The sequence below is a fragment of the Vombatus ursinus genome, unplaced genomic scaffold, assembly GCF_900497805.2.
Source record: "Vombatus ursinus unplaced genomic scaffold, bare-nosed wombat genome assembly UNPS02014770.1, whole genome shotgun sequence".
NCBI classification, from domain to species: domain Eukaryota; kingdom Metazoa; phylum Chordata; class Mammalia; order Diprotodontia; family Vombatidae; genus Vombatus; species Vombatus ursinus.
Window position 1 is genome coordinate 12,522,004 of NW_020954548.1, and position 20,953 is coordinate 12,542,956.

Genomic DNA, 20,953 nt, shown 5'->3' on the forward strand with positions numbered 1-20,953 from the left:
AGATAGATAGATAGATAGATAGATAGATAGATAGATAGATAGATAGAGGGCACAGGGTAAGTTGAAGACGAAGGGGTCATATCTGGAGAATAAAATTAAGGGGTGAGAGAGGATTATACTAGGAGGAGAAATGGAGAAATAGAATGGGGGAAATTATTTCACCAAAAAAAAAAAACAGAAAAGAGAAGGCTCTTACAGTGGAGGGGAAACAGGGGAAGGTAAGAGGGAATGAGTGAATCTTATTCTCACAGAATTTGACTTAAGGAGGGAATAACATACACACTCAAGTGGGTATGGAAATCTGTCTTACCCTACAGGAAAATGGGGGGGGAGGGACAAGAGAGTAGGGGGATGATAGAGAGGAGGGCAGACTGGCAAAGGGGGTAATCAGAAGCAAGTACTTCTGAGGAGGGTCAGCGTCAAAAGAAAGAATAGAATAAATGGGGGTGGGTGGGATAGGGTTAAGGAAAATAGAGTTAATTTTTCACAGTAGGTCTACTATGGAAGTGTTTTGCCTAACTGCACATATATAACCTATATTTAGTTGCTTGCCTTATCAATGAGGGTGGGTGGGGAGGGAGGAAGGGAGAAAATTTGGAACTCAAAATTTTAAAAACACATGTTTAAAAAAAATGTTTTCACATGCAACTGGGAAATAAGAAATATAGCAAATAGGGTACAGAAATCCGTTCTGCCCTACAGGAAAATTGAAAGGGAAGGGGATAAGAGAGGGGGAGGAGAGATAGAAGGGAAGGCAGACTAGGGGAAGGGGTATTCAGAATGCATGCCATCTTGGGGTGGGGGGAGGGGCGAGATGGGGTGAAAATTTGGAACTCAAAATCTTGTGGAAGTAAATGTTGAAAACAAAAAAAATAAATAAAAATTACCATAAAAAAAATAAATTCAGAAAGATATAAAAGGCTAAGGGGATATAGGGATGGGGGAGAAGATTAGGGAGGGATTTTTAGAGGGGAGGATGAGGGAATTGTAGCCTTCTTGGAGAGTGGGGGAAGTTGGGATGAAAAAAAGAGCAAAGTAAAAAGTACACAGCTGAGAACAAAAGAAAACTTACAAGGAAGTAAAGAAAAGATGGACAGCTTTAAACACAATGCATAGTATTTATTATACAGGCTTTCTCGAAATGGAAATTTACTGTTGTACATTTTGAAAACTCTCTTATGCTCTGTTGTGTACATGGCAATTTTTTTTTTAATTTTGTATTTAAGTTTCAATAATTAAGTTTACTATATTTTTTTCCTTTCTTATTGGATATTTTTTGTATTTAAGCTTAAAATTTAAAAATTAAAAAAAGAAATGCATTTCCTCACATCTTAATCTAATGTTTTTTTCTGATTTGACATTAAATTTAAATTGATACAATATTCATTTTTTAAGGAATTACTAAAAAGAAGGCAGTGTGCTAAATTGTAGAGATGTAAAATTAAAATAAAACACTTATTGCTCTCAAGATTGGTTTAGTATTAGGAAATGAAATAACATAATTAATCATACTAAAAACAAACCATACATTACCACATGAATTTATAAATAGATGCAAAAAAGACTATCAAAGTACAAAGTATCAAATCATTTCTCCTCCCTCTCCCCCCCCAAAAAAAACTATAAAGGATAGTCAGAAAGAGAATTATTTAAACAAAAGCAAGAATCATATTTAATGGGAATACATTAGAAGATTTCCCAATAAATTCAGGAGGAAAGCAAGGGTGCTCAATCTCCCCACTAATATTTTAAATGGTTCTGGAAATAAGAACAATAGAAAGGCATTAAGAGAAAGAGTTTTTAAATTATTCTCATTTATTGATGACATTGTGGTTTTTATTTAGAAAATCCAGGAGAATCAGCAAGATATTGGGATAATTCATAGCTTCAGCAAAATTACTGGCACAAAATAAACCCACAAAAGTCAATAGCATTTCTCTTTGATAACAATGAAATCCAAGAGGCAATAACACAAAAGGAGATCCCAATCAAAAAAAGTACAAAATGCATGACTCATTTGCTGATGTGCTATCAAAAAACATTCAATACTTGTATAGATTCAATGACTAAATACTTTTAAAGAAATGAAGAAAAACTTAAATAACTGGAGGAATACTCAGTACTCATGGACAGGCATTGTCAATAAAATAAAAATGACAAACCACCAACATTAGTCACAGCATTATTACTATACAAATCAAAGTAATAAAGGAATACTTTATAGAATACATTAAAAAAATCATATGGAGAAATTAAATATCTAGACTATCTACAGAAATAATGAAAAAAGATAGGAATAAAGGGAAAATGGCATTTTCAGACTTTGAACTGTGTTATACAGCAATGGTCTCCAAAATTATTTGATACTGGTTAAAAAACAGAGAAGTAGATTAATTAGACATACTGACAAAGAAGAAACAGAAACAATGGAACTTAATAACTCAGTGATTGATAAATCAGAAAGAATAAATTATTTAGGAAAGAATTCCCCCTTTGATAAAAATGACTGGAAAAATAAGAAACAGTCTAGCAGAAATTAGGCTTAATCCTATTCTTTGCAGCATATTCCATAATAAATTCTAATGGGTGTGACATTAATAATAAATATCAATTAATTAAAATTAATTAAAATATTAATTTAAAATTAACAACAAATAAAAATTAGGAGAGAAGCAAACCATATACATTTCATAGGCATGAGTAAGTGATGCAGTCTTAACAAAACAAGAGCTAGAGGCGATCAGAAAAGATAAAATACATAACTTTGATTATATGAAACTGAAAAGGTGGAAAGGGAATGGATACTGGGAGAAATTGTAATGATGTGCAAAATCAAAAAATATCAATAAAAATTTATTTTAAAAATGAAAAAAACCGTTCTTAACCTCAAATGACCTTCTTTGGGATTTCTTTTCTATTTAGATTGTTTATCCTTTTGGAGCTTACTGTGTTGTTTAGTGTAAGATACTAGAATAAACCTAGTCATATTATTATTAACTGTCATACATCTTTCCAATTTTCCCAGTCATTTTTTTCCAACTAGAGAGTCCTTCTGCTTAGACATGTGTAATCTCAGGTTTATCCAACATTCCCAAATTATATTTATTTGCTTTACTTCTCTGGTTTCCTATACTGCTTTTCAAACCAATACCAAAAAAATTTTTGATGAAAAAAATTTCAAACCAATAACAAAAAAATTTTGTTTTACAATATAATTTAAGATCTTGTAATCCTAGGTCTCCTTCATTCATATGTTTCATTATTTCCCATGAAGTTCATGACATTTTGTTCCTCCAAATTAATTTTATTAATTTATCTAGTTTGGGTTACTATATAATTTGACTGTCATAGGACCAAATCTTTAGATAAATTCAGGTAGCATCTTCAATTATATTATATTAACATGGTCCAGTCATGACAATAAGTGAATCTCTTTCCAATTATTTTACTATAAAGAACATTTTGTAGTTGTATTTATATAAGTTCAGATAGTATCGTGGTATGTAGCCACATTTATACAGTTTGTAGTTATTTGAAAGATATGTTTCCTTCATTTCCTCCTGGATTTTGTTAGTACCACACAGACATCTAAGATTTCTCTGGATTTATTGCACGTGTTTTGTTGAATGTTCACATTGCCAGAGCTAGCTCAGTGCTTGGGAGGCTCTGAAGAAAAAATGTGGGAAAGAAGCATAAGGAAAAAAAAGAAACAGGATTAGACTGTCTGCCAAAATAAAGGTCTACAGAGCCATTGTGCTGACCTCGTCGTTACATGCCTGTGAAACCTGAACAGTATACCATTGCCATGCCAGGAAAATGAATTGCTTCCATCTTCAGAAGACTCTGAAGATCACCTGACAGGATAAGGTACCAGACACTGAAGTCCTTTCTTGAGCTAAACTGCCAAGCATTCAAACTCTACTGCTGAGAGTGCAACTCTGATGGGCTGTCCATGTTCTTCTAATGCCAAATATACTTGCCTTAAAGACTACTTTATGGACAACTCACAGAAGGGAAGTGCATGGTGGTCAGAAAAAAAAGACACAAGGACATTCTCAAGGTCTCTCCGAAGAACCCTGGAATTGATTGTATCATATGGGAGACAATGTCACAGAACCACCCAGCATGGTAATGTAACCACATCAAGGAAGGTGCTGTGCTCTATGAGCAAAGCAGAATTGAAATAGCTTAAAAGAAACGTGAGATGCCAGATTTAGAGAATCCACCCCAAATAAGCACATGGACAATTTGTGCCCAACTCGTGGAACATGTTGTAATTTGACTCTAGCAGAATGATGTCCTTTTGTTCCTCTTCACGAATGAAAAACTACAACCACATGTGTGCTTTGGTGAAGCAACTATTCATCTCAAATAGTTTTGAAACTAAGAAAGCCATATCATCTACAAAAGAATACTTACTTACTGCCAGTATTTATTCCTTTGATCACTTTCTCAGCTCTTCTTGCCAAAGCAAGAATTTCTATCAAATTTCTGTCAAATATAACAATGGGGAAGGGACATATCCTTGCTTTATCCCAGAATTTTCTTTACTGGGAAAGTGTACCATTTTGATACAGTCTGCCTCTGTCCCTAGCTAGCCACTGCACTCACTCGAATATCCCAACTTCCTCATATGCCTCACTAGACACACCAGGCATGTCCTCAACCACATTCATCTAATTTTAAACAAGACCAAAATGCCCAACCAATAAGAAAGCCTCACCAACAGGATGCCGAGCAGGATGTTTGACCACAAAACTGTAAGGGGACTTCCCCTAAGTGGATGCTACAGCAATAGCAGAAACTGTCCTTTAGGTGAACTTATAACATAGAAAAGCTTATTAGAATTTCATTATCTTACATTAATACTCCCTAGAGTGGACTTTTCTGTATGCATTCTGGGTAACCACAAACGCAGTTCAACCAAGGCTAGGACCCCTTCCCATAAAAGCAAATCCCTCCTATATTTTAATATTCATATATTTTGTTATGATTAATAGCCTCATTTACTCTATAAGAAACCCCATCTTGCTTTGCTAAGCTGCTAGCTCCTTGAAGGAATCTAGCCCAGCAAGGGCATAATCCTCAACAAATGCCTTTACTTGGTTTAGAGATGGTATGTGTGTGAATTCTTTTGAGATGACCCTGAAACATACCTTGCCACCCAAACATTTTGGTGCCCAACCTGGGGCAGTCTCTAATTCTGATCCCCTCCAACCCAAGGTAAGCCTCTCCCCTCCCTTAGCCAGGATTCCTCAAATACCTAGGAAGACCTGACAGGACGGTTGGGCCCTAGAGCCAGCTGGGCCCTAGAGCCTGTTGGCTCCTCCACTGGCAAATTCCTTCTAGATGGAGGATGCTTTGTTTAGGACCTTTGCAGTGAGCCCCTTGAGTTCAATTTATTCCTCTCCAAGGGACACTGCGTGACAGGAGAAGTGGTGGATGTAGAGAGGATTTCTTTAGGCTTTTGGCATTATTGGACAATCCCCCTCCATTCCATAGGACTCTCCACTAGGCTGCCTCCTGCAAAACTGGGACAAATTCAGTTTACAAGACCCAAAAAGGAAGTGCCTTATATTTTTCTGTAATACAGCCTGGCCCCAATACAATCTAGAGGACCAGAAACAGTGGTTCACTGGTGGGTCTGTCAATTATAATACCATTTTTGAGCTTAATCTCTATTGCCATCCTAAGGGAAAGTGGCCTGAAGTCCACTGGCCCTCTGACTAAAACAACCAAACGACAATAACATGCCATTAGATGAAGGCAACTGGAGGAAGACATGGAATTTCTAGTGACTGGCTGAGGATCACCAATGGAATTGGCAGCTTTTAAAAAGTGGTTTAGTGCAGAAGATGATGCTAAAGCTGGATCTTAAAGAGAGGGATTCTATGGTGATGAGGTAAGGACAGAAAAGATTCTAAGAATGAGTGACTGCTAGTGCAAAGGAACAGAAATGAAATATGGAGTGCTATGGGTAAGCATTGAAATGAAGATGAATTTGTCCAGATCACGGAGTGCTGAAGGAGGTACGGTATCCAATGATGCTAGAAACAGAGATTGGAGCCAAGATGTATGGTGCTTTAAAAGATAAACAGAGGGGTTAATATTTTTATCCTAGAGTTCAAGAATTCATATCTTACTTAATTATGCATAATCACTACAATGGTATAATTTTACTTTTCTTCTTTTGATGGGGCCAGGAAAAGGGGATTAAGAAAGACACAAAATAAATAATTTTTAATATTAAAACATAAAATAAAATTAAAGTTATATATTTTATCTTGACAGCAATAGGAAGTCACTTGAGTTGACTGAGAGTCACATGGTCAAATACGTCTTTCAAGGAAATTGCTTTGATAGCAGCATTGAAGATGAACTAGAATAAAGAATGATTTGAGGCAGGGAGACCAATAGGAAACTGTTGGAATCATCTAAGTAAGCAGTGATTAAGGCCTAAACTAAGATAGTAGCCATTTGAGTGAAAAGAAGGGGTTGATAAGAGAGATGATGTGAGTGTAGATATACAAAATTTGCCAAATGATTGGATGAGTGGGGTAAGAGTAAAGAGTCAAAGATAAAACTAAGGTTACAAGCCTAGGCAACTCGAAGAATGGTGCTGCCTTCAAATAAAAAGGTCTGGAAGAGGAGAAGGTTTAGATGGGAAAATAATGAGCTAAATTTTGGACATGTTGAGTATAACCTCCTAATATCTCTGTGAGAGAAGGCTAGGTTCTGGGATTCTGCTTTTCTGAATTTCAAATCTGACATTCTCTTTTTGAAAAACCTCTCCCTAAGTAGGCACCAGCAAAGTAATAATAAATGTTGTCATTTAAGTGAACTTATACATAGAAAGGCTTATTATAATATCATTATCATACATAAAATGCCCCCTCCCCCAGCTGGATTTTTTCTGTGTGCATTGTGGGTAATCACATGCACAGTTCCACTGAAGCTGGGATCCCTCTCCTATTACCTAATCCCTTGACAAACCCCTCATGCCTTTTTAATATTCATAATTTCTGTTGTGTAATCTGCATCATTACACTATAAAATTGCCTGTCATGTCTCACTGAAGTTGCTAGTTCCTCTTGGAACTCAACCCACTGAAGAGCATAATTCTCAATAAATGCCTTTGCTTGGATTGGATATGGTCTGAGTCTGTGAATTCTTTCAAGATGACTCTCACAACACACCATGAAACCACAACATTACTAGAGCAAGCCTAGAAGCTAGAGGAAGCTAGTTGGTACAGTTGATAGAGCACTGGGACTCATGAAGACCTGAGTTTAAATCCAGCCTCAGACACTTACTAGCTGTGACCCTAGACAAGTCAAATGAAATATCTGAAAAAAGTAGAGTGTTTTGCACAGGGCCTGGCACATAGAAGGCACTATATAAATGCTTATTCTCTTTCTTTCCCTTTCCCTCTAGCTCTATTAAGTCTCTCCTCCTAGTCAATGACTGCCAGCTTTCCCCCACCCCATCTATCCCAGATAAACGAATTTACAAACCTCCATTCTCTGAAGAGCAGGAAGGCCTAGCTAGATCACTAACAAGGGGAGAACTCCCAAAAGCAAAAGCAAAAGCAGATGCCACCAAAGCAACAGAAAGTTCAGCAACTGAAAGTAGGGTCCTTAGTCCACGCAACAAGTAAAGGAACATAGGAAATAGCTAGGCGCAATGAGCCAGTATTATACCGGTTTGTATGGAATTGTTTTTCTCTTCTCTTTATTTTTATTATTTAATTTGCTATTTCTTCTGTTGTACAGCATATACAGAGAAACAGGCTTAGATACAAAGTCTCACAGAGCCACTTTGCCAGAAGACTTTCTATCTTTGTATCCCCTAAATTGCCACACCTCTCTGAGCTCTCCAAGCACATTAACTTCTGACTTCAACTCTACTTTAACAACTTAATAGCATGGTCATAACTTTAATGGATCTTAGTATCACTCAAAACTGCTTCATGTACAAAGTAGCTTACACAACCCTGGGCAAATCAGAATACTGCTGAGTCTCAGTTTCCTTATCTGTAAAATGTGAGTAACAATAGCAACTACTTCATAGAGCTATCATGAAAATCAAATGAAATAATGTATCTAGAACTGTCTGCAAATCTCAAAGGACCAAACAAACATCAGCTATTATTATCAATACTTTATATCTATCACTCCCTCAATTACTGCCAAAGTTGCATTTAGCCCTCCAGTGCCCTGACCCTATTCTTATACTTCTAACCCATTAATATTTTTCTGGTTTCACTTTCTGACCTAACAAGCTTTCTACAGGAAGCTTTTCCCAATCCCTCTTAAGTCTAATGTCTTCCCTCTTTTAATTTTTCTTCCTCTTTATCTTGTATATAGTTTGTACAAATTTTATATTGTCTTCCTCATTAAACTGTAAGCTCCTTGAGGGCAGGGAATGTCTTTTCCTCTTTGTGTAACTCCAGCAAGTAGCTAAGTGCCTGGCACATAGTAGGCAATTAATAAATGTTTACTGAGACCCCAGAGTTGCACATTTCAATAATTCCCTTGTCTAGCACTATAAAATATTTCAAATCACTCACCAACCTTCAATCATATACCCTCTGATTTAACATAATCTTCCAGTTTCTATATTTCCAGGATACCAATCATTATAAAGAAACAAAATTTGATCAATTAACATCACTACAATTTCATGCTACAAAACCTCAATGTTGCTAGGTTATTCTTTTATCAACTTTAGTAATTTAATATTTATCAACTCCAATTGTATTTGCCAAAACTACTGTTTCAAACCCTTTCAACTTACCTCAAAAATGAAATCTTCCTCCATCCCCCTCACTTGGCAGATAAAGGTGAAATCAATTAATTCTCTCCCTCTACACCTATAAATCTTTATCATCAATTTCTCTCCTTCATTCTAGTCTCAGGCAGCCCTTCCCAGGTATTCCTTTCCAAGAAAAATCCTTTACACATGTGCATCCCATACCATTCTCTCTCAGCCTTGTACCTTACCTTACCTTACTTACCCTTTAAAAAAATTTTCCCCTTGACCCCTGCCATCCCTTCAATTTACAAAGCCAACTTTCTCTTCCTTTACTTTGTCAAACTGTCTCATTCCTTTTCTGTCCATATTACTGTTTACTGTCTTATTAACATTTACTAACTATAGCTTTCAGTGGTCAAATGTCCTCTGCAGCCCCTGGCTGGGAAGCTGCTAAAAGCAAGCCCTTAACAACTAACATTGTGTATGCATAGTCTGGTCCACAGTAATAACCTCCAAACAAATACCACTGCCTCCACCCTAGTATCTCATTCTAAGTCTTTATTTAGAATTTAGAATCTTTTTTGAGCTACCAGAACAATCTTCCAAATGCACAAATACATCATTCCATTCCTCAAAAACCTTCATTAATGGCATACTATTTGGTTAGTTGGTTATTGTCCTTCATTCTCAAAGAAGACCAAAAATAACATTACTACACTAGGGTCAAGTTATAGTGTGTCTGACTGTAGCTGATCAGACTAATACAAGCTCGGAATGCTCTACCACAGGCCGGGCACAAATAGTTCATTTGGAGTGGATTCTCTAAATCTGCACATCCCACATTTCTTTTGAGCTACTTCAATTCTGCTTTGCTCACAGAGCACAGTACCTTCTCTGATGAAGGCATGCCATGCCAGGTGGTACTGTGCCAGTGTCTCCCATGCCATATAACCAATTCTAAAATTCTTTTTTTTTTAAAGTCCCATTTTTTTGGCAACTTAGAATGCAAGTTACATTTCTAAACCTAAAACTTAAAAAGAAGATATCCTAGGTGAAACAGGAGTTTTCCAAAGCTGTACTGTATATGCTTTTGGAATTGAACATGTGTTATTACATATGCATGTAATACAAGAGACAACTTACTAAAAACCCCCAAGGTGGTAATACTTCTATTTTGGTGAACTGTGATTAGATGAACTGATCAATCTCAGTAGGTAACATCCCTTTTTTCCCAGGTGAAGGCTTAAAAAATTCTAGTATAGAAGCTTTGTACTAGGTCTTACACTGAAGATTTTCCAAATGTCTCCTGAGAGGCATATACCACATACAAGAATCCATCTTCATCCTTCTCGCTTTCATACACTTTGGAAATAGGTGTTGAAACACTCACCATGCTATGTCCGTTCACCAATAGGAAGAAAGCTTGATTAGCATTCAGTTCCAGGTACCTTCTAATTATTTTGATTAGTTCACCCATGTTGACATGATCTGGTACAAGGAATTTGGTTTTATCCAGTACAGGAAGTTGTTTCTTACCCTCGTATCTTTCTATTACCACCAGTATCTTGGTAGGATGCTGCTCTCAAATAAGTCTCACATCTTCTCTTTGTTCAAAGGTCCGGCGCTGCTTGAAGGTCTTCTCCGAAGGCATTGTACAGGGCAGGGGAGGGCCGAGGAGGGGGAGCAGGCTTCAACGGGTCCAACGGGCCTGGAGGTGGCAGGAGTTCTGGCAGCGGAGACCGAGGAGGCCATGGTGGAGATGGAGACGGAGGCTTCTGAAGTGCCCCTCTGGCCGCAACGATTTCCCTTCTGTCCAATTTTGAAATTCTTAAAAGAGACCTTGAGAGTGTCCTTATATCTTTTCTTCTGACCACCATGTGAGTGCCTACCCTGTGTGAGTTCTCCATAAAATAGTGTTTTAGGCAAGTGTACATTTGGCACTCGAAAAACATGGCCAGCCCATTGTAGTTGCGCTCTCTGCAGTAGAGTTTGAATGCTTGGCAGTTTAGTTCAAGAAAGGACCTCAGTGTCTGGTATCTTATCCTGCCAGGTGATCTTCAGAATGTTCCTAAGACAATTTAATAGAAGAGATTCAGCTTCCTGGCATGGTGCTGGTATACTATCCAGATCTCAGAGGCATATAACAATGAAGTCAGCACAATGGTTCTGTAGACCTTCAGTTTGGTAGTCAGTCTAATACTTCTCTCCCACACTTTCCTTCAGAGCCTCCCAAACATTGAGCTAGCTCTGGCAATGCACACATCAATCTCATTATCAATGTGTACATCCCTAGAAAGCATACTGCAAAGGTAAGCAAACTTATCCACAGCATTCAAAACTTCTCTACTTGCTGTAACAAAAGGTTCCACACATGGGTGGTGTGGTGCAGATTGATGGAGTACCTGTGTTCTCTTTGTGTTAATTGTTAGGCCAAAATAAGCACCAGCAGCAGAGAAATGATCTATACGTTGTCACATCTCAGTTTCAGAGGCTGCATTGAACGCACAATCATCTGCAAACAAAAAATCATGCACCAACACTCCCTCCACTTTGGTCTTGGCTTGCAGTCTTTTCAAGCTGAAGAATTTACCATCAGCGCAGTGGCTGACCTTGATGCTGTGTTCATCCTCACTGAAGACGTCAGACAACATGCCTGAAAACATCATGCTAAAAAGCATGAGAGCAAGCACACAGCCTTGTTTCATTCCATCGGTGACTGGGAAAGTGTGAGAGCAGTGTCCGTTATCCAGAACCCTGGCAAGCACGCCATCATGAAAGTGATATACAATACTGATGAACTTCTCCAGGCAACCAAATTTTGACATAATTTTCCTTAAGCCCTCACAACTGACTGTAACAAAAACCTTGGTCAGATCTATAAATGTCAGGTATAGACCTCTGTTCTTCTCTTGGCATTTCTCCTGGAGTTGTGGCAGCAAACACCATACTGACTATTCCCTGGCCCTTTCTGAAGCCACGCTGGCTCTCCATTAGATGACCATCTTTCAAATGAAAGATTAGCCTAATGAGGAGGACCCTGGAAAGAATCTTTACAGCAATGACTAAGAAAGAGATACCCCCCCACCCATAATTGTCACAGGACAATATATTTCCTTTACTTTTATAGAGACAGACAATAGAGGTATCCTTGAACTACTGGGGGATAACCTCCTCTTGCTATATAAGTTAGAAAATTTCAGTCAGCTTTTGTATGAGCAATGGACTGCCCAACTTGTAAATCTCAGCTGGAATAGAATCAGCACCAGGTGCTTTACCACATGAAAGGAGCCTAATGGCATTCAAAACCTCTTCTTTGGTTGGAATTTCATCTAGGGAGGGACTGACTTCAACCTGAGGTAAACAGTCAGTGGTTTTAGCATTGACTGGTGATGGTCTCTTGAGAACACTATGGAAGTGTTCAGCCCATCTCTCTAGGATCATGCCCTTATCACTAACCAATGTGGCTCTATCATCACTGAGTAGTAGAGATACACTATAGGTCTTTGGCCCATAAATAACCTTCAGGGCATCATAAAAGTGCTTTGGATTGTTACTATCAGCATAAAACAATTTCATCTGCCTTCTTATTGAGCCAAGAATCTTGAATCTCTCTAAGTTTCGCTTGTACTTTTCTTCTGATGGAATTAAATGCTGCCTTCTTAGAGATGGATACACCATTCTGCTGGTAAACCCTGTGAAGTTCTCATTTTTCATTTATCTTCTGAATTTCCCCATCATTTTTATCAAACCAGTCTTGATGTTTGCAAGTGTTCTGACCCAGATGAGCAAATACAGTACCGTACACCAAATCTCGGAAAGCAGCCCATTCCTTTTCTGCTCCACTGTTGCCAACTCTGTGTTGGCTCAACTTTCCCTCCAAGTTAGCAACAAACTGTTCCCACTCAGAGAAGCACTCTAATTTGTTAACATTAATTCTTCTGGCAGTCATTTTGCATTGGTGTTACCATTTTTGTTGAATGCAAAGATTTAGCTTGGAGAAGATAAGTCCATGATCAGTTCAGCACTCTGCGCCACACATTGCCTTCATTACTCTCAGATCTTATCTCTTCTCTTTACAATCACACAGTCTATTAAATGCCAATGTTTGCTGTGAGGGTGTATGCATGAAGTTTTATTACATTTAGGTAAACAGAAGACAGTGTTGGTGATGAGAAGGTGATGACATGTGCAAGTCTAGTAAGTGACCACTGGCGCTGCTGTTTCTAACTCTATTCCTTCCAACTCTATTCTATCCCTGCCATGTCTGGTAGTCTGAGCCTTCTCTACCATTAAAGTCTCCGATAATTATAAGCTTATCCTCCTTTGGCACACTGATGATAAGGATCTCCAGGTCTTCATAAAATTTTTCTTTGACATTGTCAGGGTTTGTCATGGTGGGAGCATAAGCACTGATGATGGTGGCATGGCGTTTTTCTGCAAGTGGCAATCACATTGTCATGAGTCTGTTGTTTACTCCTTTTGGCAGGCATACAAGCTTGCTGACTAGATTAGTTTTGATGATGAAACCTATACCAGCTTCACGGTGTTCCCCTTCACTGTGCCCACTTCAGAAAAACATGCATCCAACTCCAACTTCAGTAAGCTGGCCTTCATTTGCCACATAGAGGACTGCTCTTTGGATGTGATCCCTACTGAGTTCCTCTGCAACAAGAGCTGTTTGTCTTTCAGGTCTATTGGACTTTGTGTTGTCCATAAGTGTGCACACATTCCATGTATTGATGATGAGTGGAATCATCTTTGCAGAAATTTTTGTACATTTTTTGTGCTTCAACTGCAGGGTGGGATCCCTTCCTGCCATGGGAATCAGGCCAGGGTTGGGTAAGAAGACAATTTTTAGGGCACCTTTTCTAACTTCTTCCTCACACCAGGAGGTGAGCAATGTGATCCTTAAAAGGCTGCTCAGATACCTAGGGGGATGCCAAATCCCACTGATGTTTTCAGTGAGAAGACAACCCCATGGCCTGGGCCGCCTGTATGCAGGGTTGTGACTACAGCTACAAGTGTATCCGCTCCTGCTGCTTCATCACTTGCTTGTTGCCACAGGACTTTGAAATAGGTAAAAATGGAAAAAAACAGTATAGGTAAATTGGATTCAGGCATAAACTGGATTTAAGTGAGGTAGAGTTGCATGAAGTTGTTGGCCCCACTCTCTCTTCCAGAATCATCACAGTCCAGTGGCAAGACATAGTCAAAATGATTGGTGATGGCTCAAGAGGCAATGGATGACCTTGGTGTCTTCGATGTCTAACCAAGGTCTAAGTGCTCCACAACACCTGCTTCAGCTGCCTTCATGGCCATTGGAATAAATTGTTCTCATCTGCCCATTCCACCAAGGGAAGTCTTCACATGTTTAGGGTCAACACCCCCCTAACTCACCAAAGAGTTTGAGACCTTTCGTTAACATCAACCTCGTTTAGCACATCTGCAAAAATGGTTTACTGAAGTGTGGCTGCTGTGCATGCTACAGCTTCTTGAAGCCACAGGTGAGAGTTAGGTGGATCAGATGAACACCAAAGATGGAAAGCAGATGTGAAGAGGGCTTGGCAGCCCTCACACCAGAGTACTACTCTTCCCTAAACACACCCTACACCTTGGCATGCTCCTACTTACTACATAATAAGGTACAAATTCCTTTGCTTCTGTTCTCAGTTGAGTCTGAATCAAATCTGTAATCAATACTTTTACTTTGTAATCAATACAATTACTTTGTTATCAATATTACAAGTAAATGAGAAAGGAAGAATCAAGATGGCAGAGTAAAGAAAGCACTATAGCCAAGTTCTTCCAACATTTCCCTCCAAATAACTACTCAAATAGAATTCTGGGGCAACAGAGGCAATGAAAGATCAGCGTGAGATATTTTTCCAGCCCAATACAACTTCAGAGGTTGGGAGAAAAGATCTATGACAAGAGGTGGGAGTCAGCCCGAAGTCCATGTGACAGTAATACTAGTTGTGGGCCTTGGTGACAACAACAGCAAGCAGCAGGCAGCTTTAGGAGATCTCAAACCGGAGACAGTAAATGGATCAGACAACTTGTCAGAAAGAAACTACAGAGGACATCTGTGCTAACACAGGACACAGGACATGACCGTATGGCAATTTCACTGTCTATACCCTTTTCTGGGTCACAGTTCTAATGCAAAGAGGAAAGCTTCCAATCACAAGAGCTCAGGAGCCCTGAGGAGCAGCATCACTGGCAGAAGAGAGCAAGGGTCCTGAGGAACAACACTGATTACAATTCTAAGGAAACGGGTCCTGAGGAGCAGTATAAGAATCAGGTGCCCTGAGGAGTAGTATCAACTGCAGTCCCAAAGAAGCAGGCACCTAGAGGGGCAGCATAGGGAGAAGAGGCCCTAAGAAGCAGTATAGAAAGCAGAGGTTCTGAGCAGCAGTACTGATTACAGTATCAAGGGAACAGAGGTCCCAAAGACCAGTATTACTAGTGGTTGTAAGGGAGTAGTGACCTCACCTCTCCCTGGATCACAACACCTTGGAAGCACAGAAAACTTACAAATTCCCAGAACTAGCTCTGAAAACAAGAGTGTAAAAATGCCTGAAGCTAGGATCAATGCACAGCACCACCCCCCCTCCCCGCCCCCATTCTCACCCCAGGAAGCCCAACTTTAACATAAACTTCAAAGTCAAGAAATAGGATGAGGAAATAAGCAACAAACAACAATAACAAAATCTACTACTCTGATAAGGAAAATCAAAACACAAACTCAGAAGACAAAATGTCAAAACAGCTGCAAGCAAAGCCTCAAAGAAAAAAAATGTGTACTTGACACAAGCCCAAAAACAATTTGTTTTTATTGTTGTTCAGTTTTTTCAATCAAGTCTGACTCTTTATGACTTCATTTGGGGTTTTCTTGACAAAGATACCAGATTATTTTGCCATTTCCTTCTTCAGCTCATTTTACAGATGAGAAAACTGAGGCAAACAGGATTAGGTGACTTGCCCAACATTACACTACCAAATATGAAGTCAGGTCTTCCTGACTCCAGGACTTTATCCACTGGACCTTTAAAAAAAAAAAAAAGCTGCCCTTAAAAAAATTATTTTAAAAATCAAGAGTGGTAGAGAAAAACTGGGAAAAAAAATGAAAGCGATGCTAGAAAATTACAAAAAGACAATAAACAGCTTGGTAAAAGTGGAACCAAAAAAATATTGAAGAAAATAACAACTAAAAAACCAGAAAAGGCCAAATGATAAAAGAGGTTTAAAAAAATCACTGATGAAAATAACTCCTTAAAAGGTAGAATTGGCCAAATAGAAGAGGTACAAAAGCTAAATGAAGAAAATCATTCCTTTAAACTTAGAATTCAGAAAGTAGAAGCTAATAAGAAACAATAATAAAGAAAAAACATACAAGAAAAAATAAAACAAAGTCAAAAGAATGAAAAAATTGAAGAAAACATGAAACATCTCATCAGAAATAAACTGACCTGTAAAACAGATCAAGAAGAGATAATTTAAGAATTATCGGACCACCTCAAAGTCCTGATTAAAAAAAAAAGAGCCTAGACATCATATTTTAGGAAGTTATATAGGAAAATGGCCCTGATATCCTAAAACCAGAAGGTAAAATAGAAATGGAAAGAATCCACCTCTCAGTTCCTGAAAGAGATCCCAAAATGAAAACTACTAGGAATATTATAGCCATTTCCAGAGCTCCCAGGTCAAAAAGAAAATATTTCAAGGAGCCAGAAAGAAACCATTCAAATATCATCAAGCCAGTCATGATCACATAAGCCTTAGTAACTACTACATTTAAGAACTAGAAGACTTAGAATATGATGTTTCAGAAGGCAAAGGAGAGAGGATTACAACCAAAAGTAACCTAACCAGCAAAACTGAGTATAATCCTGCAGAGGAAAAAAATTACCATTTAATGAAATCGAGGATCTTCAAACATTCTTCATGAAAAGACCACAGCTGAATAGAATATCTGACATTCAAACACAAGACTCAAGAGAAGCATTTGAAGGTAAACATGAAAGAGAAATATCATAAGGGACTCAATAAAGTTAAGCTATTTGCATTCCTCCATGTGAAGATTATACATGTAACTCCTAAGGACTTTATCATTAGGGTGCAGCTAGGTAGTACAGTGGATAGAGCTCTGGCCTTGGAATCAGGAGGACCTGAGTTCAAATCTGGTCTCAGACACTTGACACTCACTAGCTGCATGACCCTGGGCAAGTCACTTAACCCTGCCTCACCAAAAAGCGAAAAAAAAAAAAACTTCATCATTATTAGGGCAGTTAGAAGGATTCTACACAGACAGAGGGCACCAGTTTGAGTCAATTATGTTGGGAGCTCCAAAAAAAAAAAAAAAAAAAAAAAAAGCTGGGTGAGAAAGAGGGATGAGAAAGGAGAAGGGAAAAGAAGCATGGGGGAAACTGTCTCATATAAAAGAGGAAGAGTTTTTACACTGGAAGGGGAAATGAAAGAGAGGTGGAGAGTAAGCAACATTTGAACCTCATCTGAAATGGTTCAAAGATATATATGTGTTTATATAATTACAAACATATGTGTGTGTATATATATATATGTATGTATGTATACACACACACACATACAGTCACAAAATTCTGAGGAGGAAAAGGGTAAAAAGAGAAGGATAAACAGAAAAAAGCAGGATGAATAGAAATGCACATAATTGTAATCATAAATGTGAAAGTGAATCAGATGAACTCACCCATAAAACAGAAATGGAGGAATGGATTAGAAACCAAATTTAACAATATGCTGTTTATAAGAAACATACATGAAACACACACACACACACACAGTTAAAATAAGAAGATGAGCAGAATTTATTATGCTTCACCTGAAGTAAAAAAAGCAGAGGTAGCAATCATGTTCTCATATAAAGCAAAGACAAAAATTGACCTAATTAAAAGTGATAAGCAGGAAAACTGTAACTTGCTAAAAGGTACCACAGACAGTGAAGTAACATCAATAATAATAAACACATATGCATCAAAGGGCACAGCATCCAAATTCTTAAAGGAAAAGGTAAATGAGTTACAGGAGGAAACACAGAGTAAAACTATACTAGTGGGGGGACCACAACTTCCCCTTCTCAGATTTAGACGAATCTAACAAAAAAAAAGCCAAGAAGTTAAGGAAATGAACAGAATTTTTAAAAGCCAGATATGATAAAACTCTGGGGAAGACTGAATGGGAGTACACAGTAACAGTCACATTATGGGATGACTGACTTTGACAGACTTGGCTCTTTACAGCAATGCAGGATCTAAGACAACTCCAAAAGATTCATGACGGAAATTGCTATCCATACCCAGAGAAAGCCTGAATGCAGATGGAAGCATTCTATTTGCTCTCCTTTTCCTTTGTTGTTTTGTTTCATTGTTTCATTCTTGTGGTTCCTCCCATTAGTTCTAATTGTTCTTTACATTATGACTAATGGGAAAATATGCTTAACATGAATGTATATGTAAAGCCTATATATGGGGGGGGAGACAGAAATGAGAGGGGGAGAAAATCTCAAAATCTTATGGAAGCGAATGTTGAAAACTAAAAATAAATACATTATTGAAAAAAGAAATGGTCAAATAAATGTATGAAACAAAAAATAAAATTATAAAAAATTTTAAAAAAAGAGAATTGAAAGTGAACAAAAAAAACCGTAACTTTTTCTCAGCTATATAATGGCACCTTCACAAAAACTGACCATATATTATGGCATAAAAATCTCATACACAAATGCAGAAAAGCATAAATATCAAATGCCCACTTTTCAGACCATAATTCAATAAAAAATACATTCAATAGAGAGCCACGGAAGCACAAATTAAAAATTACTTGAAAACCAGGAATTCTAATCCTAAAGAATGACTCAAAGAACTAATCATAAAAACAATGTCATTAAAGAGAACGACAACAAAGAGACAATACACTAAAATTTCTGAGATGCAGTCAAAGCAGAGAGAAGGAGAAATCAAAAGAGAGAAAGAGTAAAATGATCAATGAATTGGGCACGAAACTAAAACAAAAAAAAAACAGAAAAAAGTACAAATTTTTAAATTCCAAATAAACACCAAAATGGAAATTCTAAATATCCAAGGAGAAATTAATAAAGTTGAAAGTACAAAGAAAATTGAAAAATAAATAAAACTAGTAGCTGCTTTTGGGGGGGGGGGACACAAGAAAATAAATAAGCCATTGGTTAATTTGATTTAAAAAAAAAAGAAAGAGCTAGTATCAAAAATGAAAAGGGTGAATGTACCACCAATGAAAATGAAATTATGTAATTAGGAATTTTTCTGCTCAATTATATGCCAGTAAAACTGACAATCTAAGTGAAATGGATGAATACTCACAAAAATATAAATTACCCAGATAAAAAAAGAGGAAATAGAATACTTAAATAACTCTATCTTAGAAAAAAAGAATTTGAAGAAACCATTAAAGAGCCCATAAGAAAAAATGCCCAGGACCAGATAGGTTTACAAGTTAATTTTACCAAACATTTAGGAACAATTAACTCTAATACTATATAAACTACTTGAAAAAATGCATAAAAGGAATCCCACTAATAATAATTCCTTTTATGACAAAAGTATGGTTTTAATTACCTAAATGAGGAAGAATAAAAACAGAGAAAGAAAACTAAAGACCAATTTCCCTAATGAATACTAATGCAAAAATCTTAAATCAAATACTAGCAAGGAGATTATAGCAATATATCACAAAGATCACATATTAGGACCACGTAGGACTTATAACAGGAATTCAGGGCTGGTTCAGTATTAGGAAAAATAAGTATAACTGACTACATCAGTAACAAAAACTAAATATATATAGATATATATAAAATCATATCAATAGATGCAGAAAAATCTTTTGACAAAATACAACCATTCCTATTTTTAAAAACACTAGAAAGCATAAGAATAAATGGAGCCTTTCTTAAAATGATAACTACTATCTAAAACTAAGAACAAGTAACAGGTATAAACTTGAAGCCTTCCCAATAAGATGAGGGTAAGCAAGGATGTCTATTATCACCACTATTATTCAAAACTGTAATAAAAGAAACCAAGGAATTGCATAATAATGCAATAGGAATAAAAATAGGCAATGAGGAAATAAAACTATCACTCTTTGCAGATGATAAGATGGCATACTGTGAAAACCCTAGAGAATCAGCCAAAAAACTAGTTGAAACAATTAACAACTTTTAGCAAATTTGCATGATATAAAATAAACCCACATAAATCATCAGAATTTTTATGTATTACCAACAAAACACAATAAATTTCATTTAAAAGAACTGCAGACAATATAAAACACTTGGGAGTCTACCTGCCAAGACAAACTCATGGCCTCTATGAACACAATTGCAAAATGCTTTGCACACAAAGTCAGATCAAAATAATTGGAGAAATATTAATTGCACATGCACAGGACAGACCAATATAATGAAAATGACAATTCTACCTAAATTAATTTGCTTATTCGGTGCCATGCATATCAAAGTATCAAAGAATTACATGACTAGAAAAAATAATAACAATTCTTCTGGAAGACAAAAAGATCAAAAATATCAAAGGAATCAATGATAAAAAAAAAAAACTGAAAGAAGGTAGTCCCAAAGTTCCAGATCTCAAACTGTAATATCAAGTGGTAATCATCAAAATAATTTGGTACTAGTTAAGAAACAGAACAGCAAATCAGTGAAATACATTAGTTGTACAATAAACAGTTGTAAATGATCATAGTAATATAGCTTTTGATAAATCTAAAGAGTGAAGCTTTTGGAGCAAGAATTTACTACCTGACAAAAATTGCTAGGAAAATCAGAAAACAGTTTGGCAGAAATTAGACACAGACCAACATATCACACCATATCAAAATGAGGTTGAAATAGATGAATGATTTAGACATAAAAGGTAATATCATAAGTAAATTAGGGGAACATGGGAAAATCTACCTGTCAGATCTATGGATAAGGGAAGAGTTGACATCCAAGCAAGAAACAGAGAAGATTATGGGAAGTAAAATGAATAATTCTGATTGCATGAAATTAAAAAGGTTTTGCACAAACAATACCAATTCATCTAAAATTAGAAGGAAAGCTGGAAACTGGAAAAAAGATTTTATAGCAAATTTCTCTGATAAAGGCCTCATTTCTCAAATAAGGAAC

The 20,953-nt window shown here is 37.0% G+C and overlaps 1 protein-coding gene and 1 pseudogene across 1 annotated transcript in view; both read right to left on the reverse strand.

The window, feature by feature from the left end:
• CNTLN (centlein) overlaps nt 1-20,953 on the reverse strand; it is a 476,456-nt gene that overhangs the window by 412,734 nt on the left and 42,769 nt on the right. The gene's annotated exons all lie outside the window — the stretch shown is intronic.
• LOC114043875 lies at nt 10,034-10,405 on the reverse strand (annotated as a pseudogene).